Source organism: Numenius arquata, chromosome 12, assembly GCF_964106895.1.
Source record: "Numenius arquata chromosome 12, bNumArq3.hap1.1, whole genome shotgun sequence".
Lineage (NCBI taxonomy): Eukaryota > Metazoa > Chordata > Aves > Charadriiformes > Scolopacidae > Numenius > Numenius arquata.
Window position 1 is genome coordinate 22,734,065 of NC_133587.1, and position 10,324 is coordinate 22,744,388.

Below are 10,324 nucleotides of genomic sequence, written 5' to 3' on the forward strand. Positions count from 1 at the left end.
ATTTAAGAAACGTGTAGACGTGGCACTTCAGGGCATGCTCTAGTGCCCGAGATTGTTGGGTTGTGTCTGTTTGTGGGGTGTGGGTTTCTTTTTTTCTTTTCATTTTTTTTTTCTTTATGGTTGGACTCGATGATCTCAAAAGTCCCTTCCAACCATGAAGATTCTGTGATTCTGTGAAACTCAATATTTAGGACAGCAAAATCTTTACAGACTTGGACTGATAGAAAAGGTGTGTGGAAATGTAAATATCCTGGGTTTGATTATCAGAAACATGAACATCTGCAGATCATATTTTGGTGTCTAAACATGAACCTCTAATACTAGAGAAATAAAAAAAAAAGAAAAAAGCGGTTGGAAACTTTTGTAATGGTTTTGTTTGTACTTTATGTATTCTTGTCATCAAAGTTAATGATCTAACTGAGCAGGATGGAAAGGAGGCGGGAGGAAAAGGGAAGGTCCAAAAGGATGAAATGAGTAGATGTAGAGATGATGTAGATGTAGAGATGTACACATGGATTCTGGGTTTTCGGTGCCCTGATGTAGTATCTAGCGCTAGATGCATTGCTGTCTTGTAGAGATCCACTGTCTCACTGATATATTTAAGAGTCGTTAGTAGAAAGCAATAGAGAAGTGAAGAGTGCTGTCACTGAAGCAGAATGACCAAAAGCAATTAATGGACTCCAAGAGTGTAAACCTTACAGAGCAGTGAATTTTGTCTCAACATTTCAATATCACAGTCACAAATTTGGGTTGAATGACCATGGATTGTGTATAAATGCATCCTTTGATTTAAAACCAAGATGTGGATTCTTTGCTCTTTCCCTAAATTAATTGTTCCAGTGATTAATTACTCTTTCTTGCTAAACAAGAGGGTATTATTTCTAATCTGAGTTTGTCTATCTCAGGTTCAGTGTTTTTACCTTTTCAGACGAAGAGCCACATACAACCAGCTACCTCTTCTTAATGGATGAGGATCATATTTTTTAATTTTATGTTTGATAAACAATATTTGAAAATTAGTGGACTGAGCTTTTTTGGCCTCTTTATTCTCATGTTTTCTGAACCTTAACTCTTTCTTGAAATTCTTCCCAGAGCCCTTTTTGTGGTTTTCAGTATTCTTTGTGAAGAGACAAGGATGGGAAGCAATGGTGAAGACTTGAGTCACTGTCACTACAGTTTTGAGGCAATTCCATCTTCCTACCTCATTTTGATGTTGGCAGGTGCAAGCACATAGGAATTACACTGCTGCCTTGCATCAGATTGGGGACTCAGCTTCTTTTGATTATTATCACAGCTGTGATTCCTGTGTCATTTTCAGAACTACCGGCTCATACCCTCACCTTATCAGTACTTCCTCTGAGTCTAGATATAAGTCTTCGGATGGGGATGAACTTAAAAAATATGTTCTTCAGGTAAGCATAGCATGTTTAACTATCTTACTGTGATTTTTGTATCGATCTGTAAATTTTAGCATGATGATTCAAAAATAATTAGCAAGACAATTGAACAGCATTGAGCCAAGAACAGATATCTTGTTCCTGCCAGTTATTTTCCCATTGACAATTATTCTGTGAGATTTACTAAGTCGCCAAGTTCTAGGTAATACAGGTAACGTTGATCTCACCTTCTGCAGTTTATTTTCCAAGTTTAAAATTACATTTCTAGAAATTGTTATGAGAAGTGGTCAATTGTAAATGTTGATGTTTTTATGTCATGTGAAAAGTAAAGAGTTCTTTTTTAAAAAATAAATAAAAATTTTACAAAGAAAAAACATTACTCTGAAAAACCCATGAATCTCTAAAAGCCATTTATCTGATGAATCTAGCAAATTCAGGGGCACACCCTTATTTTAAAAAAAGTAACTACAGAATATTCATCTTGTTTTGTAAATGTTCAGCATATTCAGGGACTACAGCTACTGAACAATATCTCAGTATCTACAAACTGAAACTTTGACTACAACTTTTTTCAGACAGCAATTATAAAGGCTGTGTGTCTATGGCCTAAACAGACTCATGTTAATATGTACATAGTCTTATTTCAGCATGCAATTACCACTAATTATTTAATATGTCCTCATTACAAGTTGCACTTGGAAGCACGATGACTAAGGCTTCAGAAATACAAACTAATTATGTATAATGCATATTGCATATAAGATGATTTTCTGGAGCCTTCTTGCTTCAAACAGTCATGTCATAAAAGATATTTTCTTTTCTTTTCTATTTTTTTCTGCTTAAAAATATAACCTCATGTAATCTCTCCTCTTAAGTATCCTTAGGAGGAGAGATTACATGAAGAGAAAAATTTATAAACATATTCAAGGACAAGAGATTTAGAAAAGGTAAACAGTGTTTGTGTTCATTCTATTATGAGGGCAGGAACTAAACCTTCAGTCTAAGGTATCTAGGAAATCCTCTTTGTCAGCATCCACTGATTCTTAGACATCTGAAATGCAGACCTTTTATACAATGATATATAAAATGAGAGTATTCTGAGGGGATAAAGAAACAGATTTGTAATGAAAAACCACATCAGAATGAGTTGGTCTGCACCCAAAATGCCAATTTGTTTTCAGGAGAGGAAGTTCCTTGAGATTTTTCATATTTTTGCTACTATTCCTCAATTATGTTGAACTTTTATAACACAATTAAATCATTTGCTTGTATTTGCAAGCAAAATAGTTGGTAGCAGAAAACATCCCTGTTTCAATAGTCCACCATGGAAAGCCACCAGGGGCATAGGTTTAACCTAAATGAAGCACCCTTCCTACAGCAACATGCCAAGTTGATTTACATGCTCTTGCATCACATGCCTAACAGCAAAATACAGACAGCTCTAATCTGAAACCCAAGAGCTATTTAACAGTGCACATCGATACTAAACCATACTCCAAACCTTGAAGATGAGCATGTTTTACCCAAATCCATTACCAGAAACTTTTGGACAGCATAGCACATACTTACCACATTTTATAGCACGTGCTTACACCCTCAGAACTCTAGGACTACAAGAGTAGTCCCAAAACCTAGACCTAAAACCTTGTCTTTAAGCTAACTACACCAAAGCAAGCTCCCATGAACATATTAATCTGCACCAATTGCTTTATGTGGCTTTAATGTAGACCTGATATATTCTGTAGGTTTGCATCAATCTGGTTTTCTAGTGAGGGAAGACACATTCCCTGTTGCTCTGGTACACCAAGGCTCAACACTAACAAACAGACTGATGTCTTGAGAAAAAGGTTGTCTCTCCTGATGCAACACATACTGGAAGATAAAATAGCAGAGCTCTGCTTTGCCTTGACCCCTCCCTGTTCTTGACCCATGTATTCACTGGCTCACAAGTCAGCTGGTAGAGGAGTTAGCAGTGCCTTCATTAACACTTCTGTACCAAAAAAAAATCTCTATAAGCCTTAGTTGTCTCTTATTAGGTCAACTAAGTATAGGAGCAAATTGTATCACTAGACTGGGAATCTAACTCAAATCCTGAGAAAAACCTATTGTGAGTCTACTGATATGTTATAATGTCATAATCCTTCCTGGGTATTTGACTGAAACTGTAGTTTTAAAAATGCTTCTGCAGGTCTTTAAAGAAAAGCCAGGAAAATCCTCCTGCTGCCCCTCTTCCAGCCTCTACTATACATGTAAAAAAAAAAAAAACTGAAGTTTTAATTAAGAAACAAAATTTGGGGGCTTTCAACTGCACTGAAAACCAGCTTTTCTTCTGTATCTGCAAAATCAAATGCACGTGCATTTGGGAGTATTTGTACTGCTGGGAGTGTTTGACTGGCATCTTCAAATGAATTGTTCATAGTCCAAGTACTCAGGTGTAAAGTTTAAACAATTGAATTCTGAGTTGAAGAAGCAAGCAAAGCTTGGCACCTGCTATGTCATGGTTTTAAAAATACATCTCTTTGAACCTGAAGTCCCATCTGCACTAGTAGCAGCATTTGCTTACCAGCCAGGATGCTTGCTTCTAAGTCACTCAAACATACATGAAGATATCCTGTACCCTTAGATGTCTGTGTGTTTTGGTACGTAAAACAGAAGCTGTGTCTTGGACTTAAATTACTTTATGAAGTGTTAGACGAGAATTTTATCACTACCCAACAATTTTCTATATTAAGCAAAAGTGATGATCAGCAGAGAGTTCTTAGTAAAATGAGTTTAATGGACTATGAGAATGAGATCAACATAACACTTAAATATGTGCTTAAATTAAAGCAGGTAGTCCATCATTTGCTTTTTTTGACCTCATGTCTACATATCCATCAATATTCAGCACTTTTACCCAAACCTTGCAAAATACTTTCCCATAGCAAGCAACAGACCTGGAAAGACTGTGTGAGGAAAGCCCGGTGATGTGTAATGAAGGAAGACATGAACAAATCTCTAATTTTAGCTCTGAATGCCATACAGCACTGCGACACCTCCTTTTGAGGCAGTGTGAGCAGGACAGGCAAAGACCCAACCTGCAGGAGTCTGAGCTACCTTCTCCTTTGGTCAGGGCAGTCAACTAGATGTCCCATCTAGGGCAGGGTAGCAAACACTGAACTCTCACTGCAATACTCTAAATGTCCTCTGGAAAAATAAAGTCCTTTAATTTGGCATCTTTCATGAACACTAATTTCACACAAAAAAAAAAAAAATTAAGAAGGGAAGAGTCCCCAACCTAGTTTAGCAGAATGAGACAAGTTGTACCGAGTTGCGATGAACCACTGAAAGTGTGGAGTTACTATATTTTCAAAGCAGTTAAAAAAGTACTGTTCAAATGCAGCGCTAAGCATAACATTTATTCCGGTAGTGTCTTCAGGCTGCCAAATGCATTCAAAAAAATCGCCATTTAGAATGCATCCTTATAGCAAAACATACCCGTGTTATTGGACAACAAAAGGAGTAGCCGCTGTCTCCCTTTCAAGCAAGAACGGTGCAAGAAAAGAATATTTCTGTTGCAGAACAATAACAAAGCTGCAGTTGACAACTGCATTTTCCTACCAGTTTCAGCCTTAATAGGTCAGTGCAATCACTATCACACTACGCTTCAGCTTGCTGTATCAAAAAAATTAGAACAGACAGGCACCACTTTAAGGCAGTTGGTACAATTTACCTTGACTTAATAGGGTCTTTCTGTGGGAGCATGGCTAGGAGTATAAACAATCCTACAGATATTTTCACACCTTTCTTTGGTGCTTCATAGTATGGGCTGCTTTCCATGAAAGCAGCCCATACTGAGCCCATGACTCTACTGGTCATAGAGATATTTAGCTTTCTCAGAACAGTTGCTTAGTCTTTTTTTAATGTAATGTTTCAGTCTTCATTCTATTAAATACTGGCAGATATTTTCTTAATGTTCATCAGGTTCAGATATAGGCAATGACAAAGTTTTTTCCAGGTTTTTTTGGGGCTGTTTGCTCTCCACTATATTTTATGCGCAGACACATATTGGAGCTGACCAGTGTATTGGTTCTGCTGCACTCCCAACAGAAAGACTGATAGAGCTCTACTGGCAGCAGACAGTCTCCGAGTACCTTCTTTTCTAGACAAAGTAGCTATTTAAGGGAACTTAGAAAATTAGCAACAGATGCCATGTTATTTTACAGAACATCATGTTTTCCAGTAAGTTAAGGTACATTTTAATATCAGTGTAAAGGTGTCCTTGCTAATGGAGGCATTCATTTCTCGGAGTTCCTGAGGTGGGTGGTATGACTGAAAGGAAGCTATGACCAGGATCCTCATCATCTGGGTAGTGTTTTGAGGGGCACTGTCTGGAAAATCGCTATACATCAAGCACTGAGCATTGTGTCTGGCTGAGTCCAAAAGTCTGGCATGTAACATCATTCCTGACTTGTAAGTGTTCTCCCTAATTAACAGAGGAAGCCACAATTTGATAAAACACAAGTAGCTGGATCTGGGTCTGCATATTTCTAGCAAACTGGCACCCATGTTACAGAAAATTATATTAAATATTCATATCAAGTTAACATTTCTGAATTGATAGCTTTTCAAACAGGAAACAAAAATATACCCCAAATTTGTAAAATGTGCCTATTATCTCTGATTAATTTGTCCCATCTGTTTTTCTCAGAGAATTATCTCTCTGTAAACATGGGCTTCCGTATATGATTATTGTCACTGGTACAAAGAAGAGGAGGAATTTCAGTAACTGTAATTTTCACACTTCTTTGCACAGAAGTAAGTGATTATACAATCTGCATGACAATACAGGAACTCAGACTTACAGCTTCTGCAAGGCAATTAAATAGGCAGGTACAGTGTCCCAAGTGCAGTGTCTGAGATAATTAATATAATATTTAGAACAGCAAACTGTAGCTTTGACTCCTAAAATGTGAGCTCTTCTGATTTATCTATCACTGAGAGAGGAGAAAAAAGCGCTCCCGTTCATGATAGGAATATTGTGACATGAGACTTGGTAAGTTGTCCAACATAAGCGAGGCAATAAATCAAAGAACGCAGCAGCCAAATTTTTAAAGAAAGAATGTTTGCAGCGGAAAGAGAACTGTCCTTGACTGTCTTCATCGGGATGTAAAACTAAGATTCAAGAGCAAATATGAATAGAAATAAAAATGTACATATAAAATAACTGCAACTCTATCCTCAGAAATCAAAACACGGGAAAAATGAGAAATCTCTCCCTGTGAGATTTTGCAACTGATGAAGGCTGTTTCAGGATACTCTCAGCTCATAATTTAGACAACACAAAAATAGCTTCTTTTGATGCTTGTTCCTGTTTCCGCATGTGTTCTTCCGCGTGCATGTGTGTGAGGATGCATGTGCAGCTTTCAGTTCTTTGCTACCTTTTGTCTTCCTTTTTTTTTTTTTTTGCCTGGAAGATCAACACAAACAAGGAACGACTGACTAATGCACCTCACGCTGAAAGTTTCTCTCCAGGGGGAAATGCCTTTGCCCACACAGCACACCATCAGAAATGGTGAGGCTCCACATGGGAGCACAGGGCTTCCCACGTGCAACACCCTGCAGGATCAAGGGAATTAATGATGCAAAATGTTGTTTAAAGGAGGCACTTGACTAAAGAGCAAAAAAAATATAGATAGAGAAACTCAAGGAGCTCCTTGTAACGGCAAAGCAGAAAACATTTTTTTTTCTTTGTCCTGTCCTTCTCCCACAAACATTCAATACAAGAAAATCCCTTTTATTTGTTTGCCTGATCTTCAGTTGGTTATTCTTGAAGACCTGTCAGTTTTCCCCTTTCCCCATGGCTACATCAATTCCTGCATGGTGTGCACAAGGCAGAAGGGAAACATTTTTACTTTCAGAGCTAGATTCTTGTCCCTTTTAGAAATTTTGCGACTGAGGAATTATGCAGCAAAAAGGTAAATCCAGGTCACCCTCACTCCAGCGATCCCCAGCTGCTGCGATAGCCCCTGGAAGTGACAGTAGTAAGCCTTGAAATTTCCACAGCTATGTAATATGGCTGAAAGCAATACCATCTAGTATACAGTTGGTATCATACAAATTAATACAGGGTAAATTCTGCTATTTTGCTGCTCATCCCAGCAGCTCTTTCTTTCCCTTTCAGAAAAGTAGCTGTGGTGATCGATAACTAGAAAATCTGTTAGACTTGGAGAAAATTGTTTGCCTTGTGAAAGCGGGTTCTCTCCTGTAAACATTCGCTTTTAAATAGCACAGACTGCAGCTGCATCCTAGATTGAGCAAGCCACCAGGAACTGCTCACCCTAGTTTGACTTGAAAGGGGCAGTCATTTCTGCTTCTATCAATCAGCCTCAAACTTGACCCCTCTCCTACCCAACTTATGGTCAACGCCAAGGGACTGCAGGATCCGGATCATTAAGCAGCGCTGAATGGACAAGTCCTAAAGTGAAGCAGAGGGACAGTCAATTGGAGGTGGAATGCAGCAGATTTATATCCACTAGGCGAAAGAAAAATGACTCCTAAATGGGCTGGAGCAGCTGTGAAACTAGTCTGCCACAGCAAGGATGAAGCATGGGAATCTCAGAAAAGAGACTCTTTGCTATCCAGCTCTAAAAGCAATTACCATAGATAAAAGCAAGTTCCTGGCAGGGCAGGCAAACTGTCAGGGCTCAATTCTTAAATAGCAATCTGGTCCCAGGGGATGTTCTAGGTCACTTACAGACCTACCATCACGGCAGCCAACTGAAAAGATGACAGCAGAGTAGGAGTGGGAGAGACTGTCCCTCTCAAATACACCGATGTTGTCCAGTAAGGGAGGCATTAAAGAGAGGATTCCACATAGAAATTACTATTCTCGAGGCAGGTGGTGGGGGAATGCAATATAGTCAGGGCTGGTAAGAGTGAGCTCCAGCTTTACAAATCAGAAATAAAACTCTCAGGCATTTACATTTTTAATTGAATTTGCTTTTAGTGTGCGAAATCTGATCAAGATTAGTGTTTGCTAGTTAATTTCATGGATCAGAAAAATTGTTGCATAATCTCCCAAACACAATTCTGTATGGCCTAAAGCTGAATTACGTTTTTGCTGTGAGTGCAAACTAACATTTTTTTAATAAGAGAGGAAATAGTAATATATTACATTGTATGGGGAGGCATCTGTTTGGTCTAGTGTTGTGCATTGGTTTATATCAAAATAAAAGAAAAAATCAGAGAAAAAATCAAGGTTAAAGTGAAGAGTTAGAGGAAGACTGGAGAAAATGCAATATCTTTCATTTCTCTAAAAGAAACTTTTGAACCGTGTGTCTCATGAGCCATGACAGGGAGCAAAAACTGAGAAGATAGAGCAGAGCAAGAAGCTGGACACTGAAGCATGGAAAGATGTATGCTTAGTATTACTTAGAGAGACAGGTGAAAACAATGGGTAAGTGAACAAGTGAGAATAAAAGAAGCATCAAGAAGGTGCGGTTGAAGCTGAAGTGGTAGCAGATGGCCATACTGCAAGAAGGGAAAATAAAGAAACTCTACTTGTGAAAAAAATAGAGGCCAATAACATAAGTTTAAGAAAAAAAAAAAAAAGCCATCACAAATAAAACTTTTCAGCTGTGGATGGCTGGAGACAGATCTACCAAAGTTTTACTCGACAGGGAAATGGTTAAAGGCATGGTGTGACGACTCCTTTGCTGTCTGTGTAGTTCTTTGGATCAGGCTAACTTAGTGCAAAGTACAGGCAAGCTAAGGCATGCATGGGTGCATCGTGATCACTAGAGGTAACCTAGATAACATTAATAAGTACAAATACTTGAGCTTTCCTTGATCTAGAATTAACCAATTTCAGATCCATCTGTTCCATTTTGGATAGCAGCCTGGACGTTTCATGTTAACTTCCTATGCTTATAAATTGCCATCAGTTGTATCTTCTATTAAATACTGTTCATAATTCAACAACTGTCTGGACAGAACAAGGGCTATGTTCTCCTCACTAATTTAAAAAAGACTACTTAGAGGATGGGGCGTAGCAGACTTGATCCCATGCCCCTAAATTCATTCCTAGGTTTAAAGAACACTACTTAACAGCATCTTTCTGTGCCCAAATTAGCAGAGAAACACATTTAAACAAAATAGAAATGTGCTTTAAGCAAAATGTTTGTAAGCCGAATTTTATCTTTTCTTAAACATAAGCAATCCCATGACCTTCAAAGGCCTTTTCCTAAGCAATGGAAATTTGAGGCTATAAAGGACAAATCTTGTTTGCAATAAAGAAATGGGACGTAGGGAATTGATTTAGGGAGATAGGATTTGATCCAGTGAGTTAGTGGGAAAATAACACAGTCTGGCCTCCCTTTATGGTTTAGTTTGAGCCTGCAGAGCCATCTCCATTTCAATTCCCCTCATTAGAGAGTTTTCTCATTCTCAGTTTCTCTCATTAAAGACATAAAGTTTAAAAGGTGGCAACTAACTGAAAATTGTGAAAGAAAATTGTGTTTGTACAGTGAATTGAAATCTAACAGTCTCAAGTTTTGCCCTCAATTACATCCACATGAAGATATTCGTAACTTTGGTACTAATTGCAAGTACAGATGGTATCAAAGTCATTTATCTGCAGGTCTTGGGATTTATCAAAGGAATGAAGGTTAAGTGGCAGGCTGAAGTGACCACTCTTGGTCTACTCATGTGCGTTATCACTGATCACTGGCAGAAACAAGCTTGAATTTTGTGCTACTGAATGAAGTCATCCTAGCATGGAGCAAGAAACAAAGCAGCAGCAGCTTCCAAAATTCCTCCACATAGTACTACAAAATTAAGTTGAAGTCAATAATACTGATTGAAACAGTAAAAGTCACTCTAATACTTTTTTGTTATATCTGTAAAAAAAAATCTTTATTTCTTGAAAAGGGATGGAAATTTGGGAA